Below are 13,155 nucleotides of genomic sequence, written 5' to 3'. Positions count from 1 at the left end.
GGTTTAAACACTACAAACTAAAGTGAAACAGCTAGCTAATGAATGGAAATAGATAAAACTTGTATTGAGTTGTGATGTTGTAATGGTTTGCTGCTTAAAAGTTACCAAGTACTTAGATAACTATCTGGCGAGGCATACAACATAATTATGGTAATGAGGAATCGATTTAAAACACACGCAAACAAAAGATTTCACTGCTGCAAGCTAACATGAGGTTAGGTTAGTTTTTCTAAGAAGAAATCATAAGGGAATGAGGAATGCAGAGAAAGCATTTGAAAATGAACATCTATTTCTTCTTCTTCTTCTTCTTTTTCTTTCATAAATCCTTCAAAAAAGACCAGGGTGTTGGAACACCAAGTAAGAGTCGGGACGTTCTGTGGAAATTTTTTTCCCAGATGTTTAGTACTGTACGTGGTTGCACTGTTCCAGTAATGGGAACGTTCTGTGTTTTTGCTACGTAAAAGGTACAGTACAACCAACAGATGAGACAAACCAGCCCGAATAAAGCACATGCTGTACCCTGATTGGAGGGTACATTTTTTCTCACTTATGAGTAAGAACGGGCAACAGATGTTGTGTGGAGATTACAGTATCAAATTATATTTATTTTTATATTGCTGTTTACTTCTTTAGCCAGACAGACAGACTGATAGATAGACTGATTAGATAGATAGATAGATAGATAGATAGATAGATAGATAGATAGATAGATAGATAGATAGATAGATAGAGTTTTTACAATAACTTTTTTATGAAAACTTTTTTTATCTACCTCTGGGTACTCTTTGATTCACTTTTATTTCACCCCTTTTATGTACCCCTCCATTTTCCTTCTCCATCTACTCAGTGATTCATTTGTCCATTTCTTTAACTCACATTGATTGAAGCTCTTTCTACATTTACCAAATTTTATTGTCACCAAATGAAACAAACTCTTCAGACATCCCTCCCAGTTCTATTTATGTCCTTTTATTTATTTATCCTGACGAGACTGCTAAGTGCCTCTCTATCAAACTGTATGCCATTATTACCACCAGCAAATTATGCAGTTGTGGCCCAAATTGCTGAAAGCCAGCATAAACAAGCCATTAACAGGAGACAGGCATGTCGAATGTGTTTGTTGTTAAGCGGATGATTCTGATTAAATATGTAAAAGGGCTTTTTCATGTCCAACCCAAACACACACACACACACACACACACACACAAAGTCATGTTCTTTGACTGAGTAACAAATTTCATTCGTTGTTTTACCAGGGTTCAGGTAGATCTCTCTTACGCACACACACATGCGCATGCACACACACATGTACACACACACACACACACACACATATACACACATACGCACATGCGCACATACACACACACTGTAGTTTCTAGCTCCAGTGGATACCACTGTTAAAATTGCTGCAGCGTTCTGCACTTTGCTCTCCACCGTGTTGTTTGCTGATTAGCATGCATGCCAGGCAACTCAACTGTGGTAAGCAGTAGATTTCCTGCATTAGCACTAGCTACTGTCCCCGGTGAGGGGGTTAGTGCAGCAGGAGAGCTGACAGCTGAACAGGCCAAGTACTTGGCTGGACTGATGGAGCCCAGCAAACATGGCAACAAAGTCAGACAACAGATAAATGCAAGGTGGGGGGAACTCAAACTATATGTAGCATTGCCGGGGCGAGCCATAGTTCGTTTAAGTGTAAAAATGTGAGAGGATTTGGACTAAATGTATACAGCAAAGGTGAAGACAGAGGAACATCTTAGGGAGCTCTCAATTTTTACTTGTGTTAACTAGAGAGAATATTTTATGAGGGCTGTACTAAAATAAATAATAGATAATAATATCGTTTAAATAATATCAGATAAGCAGGTAGGTCAGTGGTGGAGTAGACAGTGTTGGCTCCTCACAGCTCCAGGGTGCACAGGTAAAGCATGATCATGGGTTAAACTCTGTTAGGGGTTTTCCACATTCTCCCCATGTCCACATGGACTTCCTCTGGTTTCTCCACTTCTAGATTACCAGTAGCCTGATTGGCTAGTCTAAAATGACCCTTTATGTCCCTGGAATGTGTGTATGGGGGCCACCTGATTAGCAGTGTTACTCAGACAGGATCTTGATTCACCACAACCCTGAGCAGGATAAAACACTTACTGAAGCTGAATAAATAAATATCATACATTAATTATGTTATACCACAAAATCCAATATAAAATCCAACTTGTTATTCCAATGAGAAGTGCAACAGAAACCAGACAAAGCAGTCATGATGGTGAAAACTTTAAATCACAAAAAAATTTTAATTGTGACAATTCCTTGTTTATCATTATTTGCTCCTGGTTTTAGCTGGAGGATCCAGGAAATATTAGCAATTATATTAAAACTACTATGCAGCAATACAAATCATAAACACCAGAATGAGTCTTTAAGTAATTCAATGTGAATTTCTCAAAAAATCTCATATTTATTTTGGAATAAAGACTTTCTTGTTCATGTGTGTTAAAAGATAAGTAGTTATCTATCCAGATGCCCAGGGCTTTATAAGATGGGACAGTCAACAGGAGATCATTTAGAGACTAGAGGTTTACACTGTCTTAGTTACAGCATTTGCCAGATGTCCTCTGCCATGGAAGCCATTTGAAATCCTAAGGGGGCTTCTGAATTAAGTTAAAATTGTTCCGGATTGCTTGGGGCACAGAGCAGTTATGAGGATAAATTAACTTTCATAGAAATTTAGGTAGAAAGAAATGTTTGATTTTGGTTGATAATATTTCCTTTTACTTCAACTGCTCTTCCACCAAACGATTCATGTAAACTGTCTGATATATGTTATATAAAACTCCTGTAACAATATTTCTATACCAGCTGTGTCTCTGTAGACTGTATCATATGGGTTAATGAGAGAATAATGAATTTAATGGCTTCATAAATTAACCTGCATCTGGTTAGTTATAATGTTATTTCTTGGCATTGACAACTCAATGATAAAAAACAAGCGAATGTCACTGAAAAGGCTAATAGCTTGTTTACATTGTGGATTTCAGATAGTAATTACATTTAACCATTTCCAAAGCTCAAAACATACCAAAACGTTGGCAGGCTTTAATATTACATTATTGGTCCCAGGTGATTTTCTTAGCAAAGGCTCTAGGGGGAAGATATTAAAAAAGCCTCTCACTCTTAGTGCAGTTCTAAGCATTAAATTCAGTTTTTTAATGACTTATTTACACATTAATTTAAGTTACTGTTTTAATAAGATTAGATATATTGTGGTCATGACAACTGCTGTATTTTAGGCTAATATTAAGTAAGGAATAATGTTACCACCTTGTCATTAGCGCAATAGTAAACATCAGTGGGATTACGAGTCAGATTTAGAAACCCAGTTAGCATATTTAATTGAGCTATATGTAATATCACACAAAAGGGAATTTTGTACTGAACATCAGCACAGATGTGATGCGGTCTTAAGCACAAGACCCAAAGATATCACGGATATGTTGGTATGTACGGTTCGGAAGATCCCAGGTTCAAACCCCACAACCACCAAGTTGCCACTGTTGGGCCCTTGAGCAAGGCCCTTAACCCTCAACTGCTCAGATGTGTCATGAGATAAAATTGTAAGTCGCTCTGGATAACAGCGTCTGCCAAATGCCTATATATATATATATATATATATATTCATTTTCAGTACAATAGCATGACCTTGAGTGTGATATTGCTTTCATACAACAGCTCATCAAACACAATTTATTATCAACAGATTATGAAATGTTTGTTGATTTATCTGGCTCCACCAACATATATCCTTCCTTGACTGATGGAGCTGTTGACCGACAGTTAGCAACCGACAGTTATTATTTACTCACTCACTTACTAAGGCGGGAATCGAACCTGGACCCTGGAGGTGAAATGCTAACCACTAAGCCACTGTGACGCATTGTTAGTGTAAATAATGGGGAAGAAAGTAGTTTTAAATTCATACTATGTACTGTAGCCAAAAGGTCAGTCAAGTGGTGGACAGTCCTATAAATCTCATCACTTTCTCTTTATTTTTCTGTTTGTTCCACTTTAGACTATCAGCTAATTACTGGGGTTTCTAGGTTGTATTCCAAAAAGTGTAAAATGGAAATCTAGTGTGCCATGTAGGGTGTATAGTCTCTTGTTGCACCAAGTAATGCCCTCAATCAGGGGTTTAGAAAGGGGGTTGGGATTCAGCAATATTTAAGAAGCAAGTTAACTTTGTAGTTCACATTAGCCATGAAGAACACGAACAGTTCAGAAGCAATTACTAAGACAAAGTGTTGTTTAAGATAATGTCATAATGTTATTAGTTTCTTGCTTTTCTTCTGAAACTGGTTTTGAATGGCCTACTTTCACCTATGATGGTGTTCAACTGTTTGTGTAATTAACTATTGTTGGACTACCTGACAAGTGGAGTGATACATACTGTATATTTAAATGTCACAGTGCTGTTATGCTCTATCTAATTACATTACTCAGTCAGAGCTATTTGTTGTAGAATAAGTTATATAAAGTATAAAATAAGGATGTTCTGCTTATGACTGAAATTGTACCTCATCACATAATCATGATATAAGTACCAGCATGCAAACAAATTGGCATATCACTCAAACGGCACTGATTATCCAGCATAGTTGAGCGGCATTACCTGTTACCATGCTGACAGTGAATCCAATGTTAATTGTCCAGTTGGTGTTTGGAGCCAGCATGGCAGTCTGGAGTTAGGTAGAACAACAGATGTGCTCTGTAACCGCCACCACTGCACGGTATTATCTGTGCTAATTAAGCACTCTGAGACAGTGAAACACTTTGGCAGCTGGCTCCTATGGTATTCTGTTGAGATATGTTGGTATACAGAGAAATCTATTCAGCGGTATCTGAGCAACCATGCCATATTCATAGACTATTTAGCATACCTGTGCACGTTGCATGGTCTGTGCAGGTTGCATGGTCACTTAGAGTATAAGCAGAGTAACACTTCTGAACAATGTTGTATAGTCAGTGTTTCCAAATAAATATGTTTTTCAATGATAGTAATTTTAGTCACGCTTGTTTGTTTCAATAGACATTGAGTGTGCTCTTATTTTGTTTGAATCTGATTTCCATATTTGTTATATAACAATTAAATAAATATAAAATGTCTTTTTGTGTTTTTAGCTAGAATATTTGTTTGAGCCAGAGGCAGTTGAATGTCCATTACTAGGGTCATAACACAGACAGATAGGGTTAATGTAAGCATATCCAGATTTGTAAATCCACATAGTCAGAGGTCAAACCCAGAAATTATTACAACAGGAAACCAAAAGAAAAATAAATAAATAAATAAACAGAATGACAGTAATAAGGCTAAAGAATACTCCTAAAAGATTTCACGCAGAGAGGCACAGGGGGGGAAATAAATATTAAACACAAACACATAAGACCTGAGTAGAATAGAAATAACATTATAAAATTATTATATGTAAGAACTTTTTAATCACAAAAATATACAAAATTCAACTGCTCTGACTAGACCCAGTATTACACAGAGTATAAATAAATAAATAAACATTTTTCAAGAGGTAAAAATTTTAATAGTACATTTTAATATTGGACAGTGCAAATTTGAACACACAGGATTATTCTCTATTCAGTGCATGAAACTCCAGTCCCCTCAGGAGCAATCACTGTCTGGTTGGAAGATGTGTAGTGGGAGTCAATGTGTACATATCAGGACTAGCAATGGACATACAGTACCCAGTTCTTGTTATTACATAAGAGAGCACACTAGTATTTGTTGGAGTATGTTGGAGCACACTAGTATTTGCTCCCAATATGAGGGAGAACCAAATGCAGTTCAACCCTCCAGTATCATAAAATGTTGGAATGTATGAGCCATGCTTTTTTTATGATGTATGTGTTGTGATTGCTTATTCTTGCCTTTCTGAGGTCTAAAATACTTAATACATGTTTACTTTAAAAAAAAAATAATAATAATAATAATAATAATAAATTAAAAAATGCTCTTTTGATCTTCATAGGCTGCAAATGAACACCATCAAATTAATAAAATTTAATTTTATTTATATAGTGCTTTTTATCAATGGCCATTGCCACAAAGCAGTTTTTCTTTTACAATAAAAAAAAGTAATGGAAATAAGTTTGAGAAATGTGAGAAACTATGTATAACTTATAATTATAAGTTTGTCCCTGATGAGCAAACCAAGGGCAAGAGTGGAAAGATATTGCAGGGATTGGTTTGTAGTCATACTGTGTGGTATAAGGCTAAAAGTTAAGTATTTTTGGAAAAGGTGTGCAAATTAATATGAAGTCCACTTTTGTTATTAGAGACAAATCTGTTTGTGGGAAATTCAGTTCTGAACTATTGAGCAATCGCCATCACAAGCAACCAGAAAAAAACTGCCTGCATTAACTAACTCCAAGACCAACTTCAAATCTGCTGCAAATGAAAAAGTTCGTTTCAGAGGCAGTGGATCGGTAAAGAAAAGATAATTTTACACATCATCATAAGCATGGTGTTTGCTCATCTCATGGTGGACCACAATAACAAAATATGCATGTATTCAACTCTAAAATAAATAGTAGGTTTGGCCAGTTGGAAGGATCGGAAAAAAGTTTCATTGATTGTTGATTCTGGTGAAATGTATACCCCATACTTTATGCATGTAAATGCTAGGTGTCTTGATCTAAGGGTAAAATGAACACCATCAAATGAACGTCCATAAACCTTTTACCTGGTACATTCTAAGCATTTACATTTGAAAACTTCCCTATACACTGTGAATTACAGAAGTGCTGTGTAGCCTTTGTCAAACCCACAATATTTTCATCTCAGAACAAATACCACAGATTCCAACAATGGTGGCAACCTAAAGGCCCTAAAGGAGTTTATATGAGATGGTACAGAGAAACGTACATGTTGAGCTTTATTTTAAGTGCTTGGTGAAAAGGTGGGGCAACAGTCTTCATTTAAGGATAGACAGTGAATCAGCCAGGGGAATTTTATTCCACTTAGTGCCAGTACAGAGACATCATAATACATGTCTTCTTTGTACCATGAGGGATGGTGGGTCAGTTTGAGCAGTGCTACACTTGAAAGGTGCGTGGTACAGAGTGCCTTTAGGTAGATGTGGGCTGGTCCATTTTTGGCTTTGCTGGAAAGCATCAGTGTTTTAAATTTGATGTAGGCAGCTTCAGGATGCCAGTGCAATGAAGGCAGCAATTGGATTACAATTGAAACTTGGAAAACAATTATGAACTATTATTTTGGATTGGATGAAGAGACTGGATAACATAAATAGGTAGACCTGGCAGAAGTGAGTTGTAGTTGTCCAATATCAAAATAAATTTAAAAAAGCACCCAAATGGTATTTATTGACATAAATGTCCAGATTCTACTGATGTTAAAAAAGAGAAGCCTGCATGGCCTAGCTTGATTAGGTTAATAGGAGGATATATAGAGCTATATTACATAGTGTTGTGCACATCGTCAGCTAATAGACACTGCCTGGCCAAAAACGTTGTACTATGTAAGATTTCATGTAGTAACTTTAACTTTGATTCACAATGTGTTGTTCATTTTATGTGTAAAAATGATTTCCTATGTTCCCCGAGCATGATCTTTCATAATTTGAGTACTGGGATATTTCTGTGCCAGGGAATGAAAAATTTATTTGATCTCTTGGTCATTTAGAACATTCAGGTCGTCAGCTGACTTCATTTTACTCCCACATAATATAGTCTAGACTGAGCCAACTGAAGCAGCCTCAGATTATAACACTGCCTCTCATAATGTTTGTACAGTTGGCATGATGTGTGCATTGCTAAATGTGCTTCCGTTCTTACCCTGATGCTTGCCCATCGCTTAGGAATAGGGTCAATCTAAACTCATCAAAAAAACATGTCCTTTCTCCAATCTTTTGCTTCATAGCAAAATTAAGCTTTTTTTTTTTTTCAGATTAGGCTTAAACAAACAAGTGGTTTGTTATGGCAACACAGCTGTTCGATCCCTTGAGTTCTCATTAATGCTCTAATTTTACTATTAAACAATGTTTTTTTGACCTGGAACTTAATCAAGTGATCTCCATTCATGTTTTTTTTTTTTGTCAATCCACATCCTTTACACAAAGTTGACACTTTATCTCTGTCCTTCCAGGTTTTGATTTTCCAGTTCAAGCAATTTCAAATCTCCTTTTTGTTCAATACAGTAGATCTACTTATTTAGATTAGTTGTCAAATTTCCTTTATCTCCTATAGTTGTTTTCTTGTAGTTGTTGCTTGATTCAGCCCAATAATTTCACCCCTATGGAATAGCATTTTTTTTTTTGAGCATTCAGTGTACATTCAAGTCACCCATTAAATCCTTTTAAAAAAATAATGATGCGCTTAACATATAAATGATGATGCATTGACCACATTTTCCCCTCTCTTACTTGCCATTGTTTAAAATAACATCATACAGTATGTTATATCATATAAGATCATGCTGTTGAAAATGGCTAAATAGCTTGTTACCTATGTTATTAGTGTTTTATCAAAAGTTCAAATGTGTATCAGTCAAGAGTTATCTAAATTTGCCAAGACTAATTTGCAATCTTTTTTCATCCTTCTACACATTTTAAAACAACAGTGGTTCTACTATAAGTAACAATACCATGGACTGTCATGTGATCACTTTCATAAGTACACTTTACCTTTCAATATTTATAACACTATACACATGTTGATTTATCTCATACTGATACTTTTACAATCATTAATGAGATTTTTTTTTCCTTAACTGTTCATTACTTTATTTATTTATTTATTTATTTTTGATCTGGCAGCATTAGCTCCTGCCCTTAAGCAACATTTCTAATTCTGCCACAGCTTCCTTCCTTCACCAGTAAAAATGACCCAATCATGACAGAACACAGCCAGTGTTTATTCTGGCTTCACTACATTTCTTGTTGTTTTTACAGGAGAATTATCTGGCTGTTCTGGGCACTTGCTATTTCTGAACAAACAGATGGGGTAGAGTGAATAAGGGGTGTAGTGTGTCTAAAATGACTGACACGAGGATCTTGTAAATGCTAACAAGCACTCTGGTTTGACATGCTCTACTTGTTATTTGTGTAAGTAAAATAATGCTTGTTTATAGAGTAGATTCTTTGACTTCTTTAGACAGTGCATGCACCACAAGCATGCATTCCCAGATTTCACTTTGACTGTTGTTATGTAAATATATCTTTTTTATTCGATTTTAATTTTATCGGATTATTTTTTAATCAAACACATCAAAAAGAAAAATCATCTGTCAACACTATGTTCACATGACTCAGCTCCCAACTATAGACTGACATCTAACAGTGCCAAATAGCTAGTGTCATGCAGACACCAGAATGACGCATCCCATTTATGCCTTTTTTTTTCTTTGAGTGGAGCGATTTGGATGTTTTTCTGTTTCTCATCACAATGACAGGCTCAACAGGCTTCAGTAACTTGTTATTATGTTTATTTTCCTTTTTTTGTCCTTTTGTTTTTCGAGGGCTGTTTTCTTTTAAAAACCTCAGCTTGTATGTGAATTCTAGGGAGCTAATAGCATTCCTACACTGTAAGTGTTTATATATATATATATATAAATATATATATATATATATATATATATATATATATATACTGTAAATATAGTACAATATTCATGACTGGTAATAATGTTTTTTTTTGTTTTGTATTATTGTTTTTTTCTAACAAACACAATATTGGTCTTTATAATATCAAATTTCTTATCATTTATATCTCATTTGATTTGAGATATTCTTAGTACTCTGTAATTATATTGGATTATATAGTAGCTACATTGAAGTATGCAAAGTATAAAGTATAAAGTAAAGTATGTTGATCTTTACCTACCAAAATCTCTGGCAGTTTAAAGTATAACTTAACATGTATAACTTAAAATCATGCTAAATATCTTACATAATTTAATGAGTAACGGAAGGTTTCTAACCTCAGCTTCTTAACTTTTATTCATTTAGTCATTCATCTGCATTAAGTGCTTTACACTGATCAGGGTCATGGTCGATCCAGCCTAGCCTGCAATCACTGTGCACAAGGCGGGAATACACCCCAGATGGGATGCCAGTCCATCACAGGACACAGTCACACACTCATTCACACCCATAGGCAATTTAGCAAACCAGGCCACAAATCAGCATGTTTTTGAGCCATTAAACATGCAGGAAACCCAGTGCAAATCCACAGGAACACAGAAAGTAGATGTAAAACTTGTAAAACACAGACAGTAACTGAACAGGATAAAACCCTGACTATGGTGCTGAACGGATTAAGCCGTGTAAATTCTTACAAATATTTAATATTAAGAGCCTGTTTGTTTTGGAATGAAACTCTTCATGTATGCTTAACTGGACTCATCCAGATAGCAAGTGGCTCTCCATGTAGGCATCGTTCCTGGCACCTAGCTTGGTATTATTTGCCAACATAACTGAACACTGTACTGATGTGGAAAAGTGGTGTTGATGTGGTCTCAGCAGCAGCAGAGTCCTGGCAGAGGCTTCAAAGCTCTTCTGACTGGAGACAGAGGGGAACAGAAGGTGAAGAGTAGAGCTGCCAAGGCTTTATTGACAGATTTTGTTCTAGCCATGCTGTGCTGTATAGAACAGCCACAAAGTGGAAGAATACCACATAGAATTATATAGATATACGAGAAGTTGGAGTTAATGCTATGAAATTAGCTGATGTTTTTCCTACTTCTTTGCATGTTTTTCTTTTTTAATTGCGTATATTAGGCTAGGATTTCGCTGCAGGCAAACTGGAGGAAGGCCAAATATGTACTTTACTTCTTTGTGTTTGAGCAGTCACCCTACTATTACACCAAAGACACTATCACTTTTTTTCAACTCTCTTACCCTTCCTTTCTGTCTGTCCAACCCTGTAACTTCTCTTTTTATTCCTTTTATCTCTCTCTCTCTCTCTCTCTCTCTCACTCACACACACACACACACACACACACACACACAGACAGATACACACAGTCATTACGAGAAGGTCATATTGATGGTTGAGCTAGCTTAAATCTTAATAAAGCACCAGGATCAAATTACATACCAGTTACTACACAGGTCATGGCCATTATCTGTGTGTGTCTTTAAGAGGCAAAAAGAGAGAAAGAGAAAGAGATGGAATATATGTGTGTTGGTTTGTTGTGGTTTGTGTGAATGCTCTAATCGCCCAGGACCAGACATTGATTCAGATTCACATTTTTTGCTTTCATTAGTATTAATAGCATTACTAAGGCTACTGAATAATAAAAAGAATAAAAAAATGGTACTCAGTAAGCTTTAAGATGAATAACTGAACAACAAACTGAGGCTAAAGACATTATAATCTGACTGACGGCTGAGATGGATTACAGAAAAAGTGTACATAGAAACCTTAATGCATTACACAGTAAACTGACCGAAGCAATCCTAATGAAATTTTAATCCTATTAAACAGTTCGCTGGATGCAATAATTGCCAGATAAACCCCTAATTAATCGAATGCAAAATGTTCAATATGCATTATATATGAGTGAAAACCATTTTCTCTTAGTGTGTGATTTTGAAGCGCTTTTTGAACTGAAAGTTGCAGAATTTTGATTGACTTTTCTCAGTGGGTCAAAAATTATATATATATATATATATATATATATATATATATATATATATATATATATATATAGTATATTTCTGTGGAAGTTACTTATTTATGCATATGCAGAGAAGGTGTAAGTGTAGTATATGGCTGGTTAGACAATGCATCCTTCTTCATGCAGGTAGCATTCACAGTGAAAGTTATTACCTAAAGTGTCAATTAAGATTCAAGGCGCATTCACTGCTATCTCAATAGATTGATGTGTAAAATGCAAAATTGTAGTTATATAATTTGTGCATATTGTGTGAGGTTTGTTTTTATTGCTGTTAAAGTATGACTGACTGACTGAGCCAATATTTGCTAGCTAGCTGACACCGTTTATCATTTTAAACAAAGTGATGTACCAACTAAAAGTCAACTGGAAACTGTAGTCAACATTTAAAACCCCGCACTACTAGCTCTTTCTGATGTTTGTTGTGATGTTGGAGATCATATAAAATACCAGTTGTAAAAACCAAGCTAATTCATGTGTTAGCTAATCATCACTAGTAAATTGCTATAAAATTTATGAGGCCAAGTTAGCAGCCTTAATTTCAAGACATCACTTGGTTCACTCATGTTGGTTTGTAAGTCATAATATCAGTACAACACTACCTTAGCTTAGGAAAGAAAATAAGTAACAACCCAGAAAAACTGCATCGATCTCCTCACTGAGGATCTATTCCCGCAGTTTACAGCAGAGCGAGACGTGGCTTTGCTCCAGGACTGTTAAGAGATTCAGGTTTGTGTTGGAAAGTGTGTGAGCCTTGACTTTCATGTCTAAAGCTGTCAATAACTTCAACTATGGCCTTTTAATTATTACTAAAAAGCCTGCTATAGAATGTATGAATGCTCCCATCCCAAACAGACACACACACACACACACACCCACACACACACACAAACACTGACACATACAATCATTCACCTTGTCCAAGTTTTACTCATCATATTTAAGCATACTTAAATATGGTTTATTGGCAATGCAATACATTTCCGGCAAAGTATTTCTATCCTAAAAATAGCCTTTGTGCAGCCACTACAGATCCACTGCTCTGTTTCTATCCCTTTATCCCTTCGCTCTCTCTATTTCTCTTGCACTTTGCCATGTCTCTGTCGCTCACATCAGCAGTCTCCCAGATGCTCGTGTCCTTGTTTTCAGCTTGTCAGTCCGTTGCTCTCTCTGTCTCACTCTGTCTCACTCTGTCACTCTGTAGATGATTACGTCTGAGAGCCTGTGTATGTGTGTGAGAGTGTGTGTTAGAGAGAAGGGCCATTTTTCACTCGATATAGATAATTGCAGTGACACCAGCGTTATCAGCCAAGAGTGAACAATATATTAGCTATCAAAATGGCATACACACACACACACGCACACGCACACACACGCACAGAAACTGATTCTCCCACCAATAAATTAACTACACATGTAAAATACAAATTATAATTTTTTTTTGTTTTTAT

General features: G+C 35.9%; 1 protein-coding gene across 1 annotated transcript in view; it reads left to right on the top strand.

The window, feature by feature from the left end:
• pcxb (pyruvate carboxylase b) overlaps positions 1–13,155 on the top strand; it is a 224,751-nt gene that overhangs the window by 116,918 nt on the left and 94,678 nt on the right. The gene's annotated exons all lie outside the window — the stretch shown is intronic.

This window comes from Clarias gariepinus, chromosome 1 (assembly GCF_024256425.1).
Source record: "Clarias gariepinus isolate MV-2021 ecotype Netherlands chromosome 1, CGAR_prim_01v2, whole genome shotgun sequence".
Taxonomy (NCBI): Eukaryota; Metazoa; Chordata; class Actinopteri; order Siluriformes; family Clariidae; genus Clarias; species Clarias gariepinus.
This window is presented reverse-complemented; position numbering and strand designations above follow the sequence as displayed.